Source organism: Mobula birostris, chromosome 8 (assembly GCF_030028105.1).
Source record: "Mobula birostris isolate sMobBir1 chromosome 8, sMobBir1.hap1, whole genome shotgun sequence".
NCBI lineage: Eukaryota > Metazoa > Chordata > Chondrichthyes > Myliobatiformes > Myliobatidae > Mobula > Mobula birostris.
This window is the reverse complement of record NC_092377.1, coordinates 51,633,325-51,638,735: the sequence shown is the minus strand read 5'-3', so window position 1 is coordinate 51,638,735 and position 5,411 is coordinate 51,633,325. Positions and strand designations below refer to the sequence as shown.

General features: G+C 41.2%; 1 long non-coding RNA gene across 1 annotated transcript; it reads left to right on the top strand.

The window, feature by feature from the left end:
• The first annotated feature begins 900 nt into the window (after positions 1 to 900).
• LOC140202198 (uncharacterized) lies at positions 901 to 5,149 on the top strand. The gene is made up of 3 exons (XR_011887033.1): positions 901 to 951; positions 4,552 to 4,782; positions 4,907 to 5,149. It is a non-coding gene; the product is annotated as an uncharacterized lncRNA (long non-coding RNA).
• The last annotated feature ends 262 nt before the right edge of the window (positions 5,150 to 5,411 follow it).

The following is a 5,411-nucleotide window of genomic DNA, read 5'->3' as shown; positions in this document are numbered from 1 at the left end:
GGAGGGAAAGATAAGCTTGGTGGCGGGATCCTGTTGCAGATGGTGGAAGTTATGGAGAATTATGTGCTGGACGCAGAGGCTGGTGGCACGGTAAGTGAGGACAACAGGAACCCTATCCCTGGTAGGGTGGCGGGAGTTTGGGGTGAGGGCAGTGTTGATGGTGGAGGAAGGGAAGCCCCTTTCTTTGAAAAATAAACTTATTGGGTCGATATGTTCTAAACCAACTTTCAGAAGAAAAATTGATTGCCTTGTCTTGCTTTGTAGTCCTTTCTCCTTTGAACATAATCCATGTCTACAGATAGTACAAGGATTCCATGATTATATCTTCCCAATTGAGTCTGCCCACTTCCTCTTTGTTCCCCCCAAAACAAACTTACCTAACATTTCACAAAATATATAAATATAAACTAAGTTCATGAATTATGGACCATAAAACAGTTCAGTCTCAAACAGACAGTAAAAACAATCGTCCAGATTACACTATAGAGCTCATACAAATGTTGGTCTTCACTTGAGGGTGAGCTGATCTTTGAACCGAGGACCATGTGCAATCGTGTGGCTCTTATGATCCTCTGCCCACTTCTCTTGGCTCCATATGGTGCAAATTGTTCATGTGATTCATGAGTGCAACATATCTTTTTTTTAAAAAATGGGTGAATTACAGAATATAGTTTGAGAAAATGCTATTCTTAACCAAGATTACTGTCATTTAAAAATAAGCATTTATTACAATTTTGTTCATGTGTTAATTCTTCAATTTATTAATATTCACTGAACAGCTTCACCGTATGGATATCACACTAGTTTGCTCATCCATAAAGTTTTCTGCCAAATTGCTTCCGTTAAATATCAGTCTTCTTGGAGTGTTTGAAGACTAGGATCCATTAACTAATGGCTTGAGTTTCAGTCATTGCAGCTGGAGCCAATGGAAGTGATTCTCAACAAAAAGAGGTAAAGTTTTGCATGTATTGTATGAATCTTTCAAAAGCTGCCTTTGCACTATATTTGAGTATTTGTACAAAATGAAGGGATTGCAATTTGACCTGGTACAGCAAAGCAAAAGAAGAATAGAATTGATTACAAACAAGACAAAATCTGCAAATGCTGGAAATCCAAACAACACACAAAAACTGCTGGAGGAACTCAGCAGGCCAGGCAGCATCTAGGAAACGAATACAGTTGACGTTTTGGGCCGAGACCCTTCAGCAGGACCAGAGAAAAAAAGATGAGGAGTAGATTTAAAAGGTGGGGGTGGGGAGAGGTGAAACCGGGAGGGGAAGGGATGAAGTAAGGAACTGGGAAGTTGATTGGTGAAAGAGATACAGGCCTGGACAAGGGAGAGTCTATAGGAGAGAACAGAAGGCTATGGAAGAAAGAAAAGGGGTGTAGGAGCACTAAATGAAAGCAATGGGCAGTCAAGGAGATAAGGTGAGAGAGGGAAAAGGGGATCGCAACTGTAATTGAGGCCACACTCAGGTTGGAGGAATAGTACCTTATACTCTATTTGGGTAGCCTCCAACCTGATGGCACGAACATCGATTTCTCAAACTTCCATTAATGCCCCCCCCCCATCATTCCCCATCCCCTTTTCCCTCTCTCAGCTAATCTCCTTGCCTGTGCATCGTCTCCCTTTGGTGTTCCTCCCACCTTTTCTTCCTTCCATGGCCTCTGTCTTCTCCTGTCAGTCTTCATCTTCTCTAGCCCTGTATCTCTTTCACCAATCAACTTCCCAGCTTTTTGCTTCATCCTTTACCCTCCCAGTTTCAACTATCACCTTGTATTTCTCCCTCTCCTCCCCCACCTTTTAAATCTACTCCTCATCTTTTTTTCTCCAGTCTTGCCAAAGGGTCTCGGCTTGAAACGTTGACGGTACTCCTTTCCATAGATGCTGCCTGGCCTGCTGAGTTCCTCCAGCATTTTGTGTGTGTTTTGCATAGAAATGATTAAGTGTGTTTGTTTATGTTTGATGTAACAAAAATGTCTGGATTGGGAAGTCTATATATATTTTTAAAAGTTTTCTCTCCAACTAACTTCTGTCATCATTAGTTCTTGTTCTCATGCCTCCCCTGGCACTGTTCATGATCAGTAGCCAGGCGATGTGCAGAAGAAACCCGGCGGGCAGTTCTTTCCCTGATTTTACCACCCTTACTAAGATCAAGGATTTTGTGAGACGCTTCTCACAGTATTTTTTCAATGGGATGAATGTAAGATAGGTTTGTTAATGGAAAATGATCCCTGATTGACTACATAAGCATTCAGGTGTTAAGTTTTAAAATTTCTGCTATGGTATATGTCCTCTTACACCAAAGGATTTTACCTCCTTTCGTTTTGTCAGAATTTTCTTAAAGTTCACATTCAATTAGACCCTTCTGAACTGTAGTCAGTGCAATGGAGGGAACCAAGCAGCCATGGGAAAAATAGTTCATCGTTGCAGTATGAGTAGAGGGTTGAAGACTTGCCTATAATCATCTCTGATATGGACCACAGGCTTGTTTCACCTCAATAGTATAAAACATTGTTGTTGTGAATATGGGCATCACTCAAACTAATGCACAGCAGATGAAGATTTTTAGAATATCTTTGGCAGAGCAGAGTACTGAAAGCAGTCTCTTTCTCTACATTGCAGTTGATTTACACATTGTTACTCCAAGCACACACTCAAAATCCTCTGAGATCAACCTTAATACAAATTCAATGAAACTATGGGGATTGTACCCATTTGAACTTCCTTAGAATGATGTTTAAGATGCATCCTCATGTTTTATTCTCCAAAATTAAGTTTGAAGAATATTTCATATGATCAGAAATGTTATTACGTTGATGTATTCCCTTAAGCAGTTAAATTGAGTAAACATTCTCCATGATAATACCATGAAAGTGTTCTTTAAATTTTGTAGCTTGCAAATGTCATATGCAGCTTTATTTGAGCATTCTAATAAAACAAGTTCAGCTCGATACACAACAAATTCTATCAGCTTATAAATATATCAGCATTTCACAGCTGGTAGCATTCTTACTTCTGTCTGTGAGTTTCAGCCTCACAGTTGGATTTGAATACTTAAACTGGACTGAGATTCCAGTGTGATACTGAGCAGGTGTTGCACTGCTCAATGTGTCATCTTTCAGTTTTGAGATTAACAAGGACTAAGTTCCAGTAGTTGAAAGGGTTAATTCAACTTCTATAAATGTGATTCAGACTATGATCTCATGCCTGAAAGCATGCAAGCCAACACCCTTAGTATGCAGCTGTACAAAAGCCGGCACAACAAGTAAGCTGTTAGCAAAGGAAGCGGTTTGCTTCCTTTTTTCAGTTTGGCTACAGAATATGTGTTGCATGTTACATGGTTGTGAAGTTTTTTTTTCCCTTGCTGCTCTATGGTACAAGCCACAGCTTCAGAACTGTTGACCCCAAGCCCAGATGTTCATCTGAACTACAGACAATTAACTGTATTAATAAATAAATGATTTCAGTCACTCAGAATTGAGGAAAAATCTGACTAAAATTGAAAGAAAAAGTGACTTTGCTTGTATTTTACAAAATTCTGTCTCTCAACATTTAAAGACAATGTGTAAATTTAGCGTGTTTCAAGTAAAGATGCAATCAGCTCTGCTTCTTTTCATCTGCGATCCATTGAACTCCAGGATCCCACGGTATGAGGTTGTGTTTGTTCTTAGCCAAAAACAACAAGTAAGCCCTAACATTTACAATAATATGCCCTTTGTCCGCAAAGTGACATTAGCTAATGTGTTGGGCATATAAAATGTCTCTAATCTCCACCAGGTGTTAAGGATGAATTCCTACAACACTTATTCTTACATAGATTTTGAAGACTGCTTCAAATAGACACATAAGAAGCGTGCTTGGTGTAGGCCCCAAAAACTGAAGAGCATAATGTCTTCCCTTCTGGTAGAGTGCAGTCATTGTATTTTCAGAGTTTAGCAATCTAAATCATTAACTGTGCCTATCTTTTCTTCAGATACTGCCTGACCTACTCACAATTTCCAAAGTGGCCTTTCAGATTTCAGATTTCTATGATCCATTGTATGTTGCTTTGATTTCTAGATTCAGCTGCAGGACACTGAACATCCCATTCCTGGCATGATTTTTTTTGAAAAACACTGAGATAAATAAGTTCCCAGGGCTGGATCAGATGTACCCCGGGTTACTACTGGAAGCAAGGGAAGATATTGCTGTACAGGTGGCAATTATTTCTGCACTCTCACTGGCCACGAGTAGTCCAAATGGAAGGTGGCAAATATCATTCTGTTGTTCAAGAAAGGTAATAGGGATAATCCTCAGAATTACAAATCAGAGAATCTTACATTAATGTTGGGTAAACTAGTGGAGAGGATTATTAATGTCAGGATTTATGAGCATTTGAAGATGCAAAGGCTGATTAGAAGTAGTCAGCATGGTTTTGTGACAGGCACATTGTGTCTCAAGAGCCTGAGTGAATTCTTCAAGGTAGTGAAGAAACAATTTGATGGAGATAGAGCAGTGGATGTGGTGTACATAGATTTTAGTAACATGTTCAAGGTTCCCCATGGTAGGTTCATTCAAAGAGTCAAGAATCAGTGAAGTTGGAGTGAGCCATTCAGAGAGGAGAGGATGGAGCTGAGGAGATTCGATGCCTGTACAATTGGCCTGGGTGTGACGTGCGATCGCTCTGGATGCTGAGCTGATTTGAAGAGTGTGAGAGCGGCTTCGACCTGGATGGCAAAATCTGAGCCCAGAGCAACTCATGGGGTGGCATTGTCCAGGCCATGAACCCTTCACAGTAGGTGAGTCCTAGTGCAAGGTACGATCCATTGCTTAGACAATTTAAACGCTGGCTCAGATCAGAGGTGAGAGCTGATTTCGCTCGCTCTCCCCGATATTCACTCTGATGTTTACTCCTCTCTCCAGGGCTTTGGAGACTTTTGCTGTTCCATTGTTCGGTCAGATTAAACACCGGCCCAGATAGACTGAAAAGACAAGGTGTCGCAATCTGAGGCAAGAGTCGATTTTGCTCGCTCTCCGCGATGGTCACTCCCCTCTCCATGGCGCTGAGGCTATGAAGGCTGCTCTGGCCACTGTGCTCTGTGTCCATTAATATGATGAAACTTTAGGCCTACTCTGGGATCCTCCAGGGTTTGGATCTGAGGAGTTAATTTGGTAAGGAATGTTGTTATTCGTGATACACATCAAAGTTGCAGGTGAACGCAGCAGGCCAGGCAGCATCTCTAGGAAGAGGTACAGTTGATGTTTCAGGCTTATATTCCGTCTGGGTAGCCTCCAACCTGATGGCATGAACATTGACTTCTCAAACTTCCGCTAGTGCCCCACCTCCCCCTCGTACCCCATCCGTTATTTATTTATATACCCACATTCTTTCTCTCTCTCTTCTTTTTCTCCCTCTGTCCCTCTGACT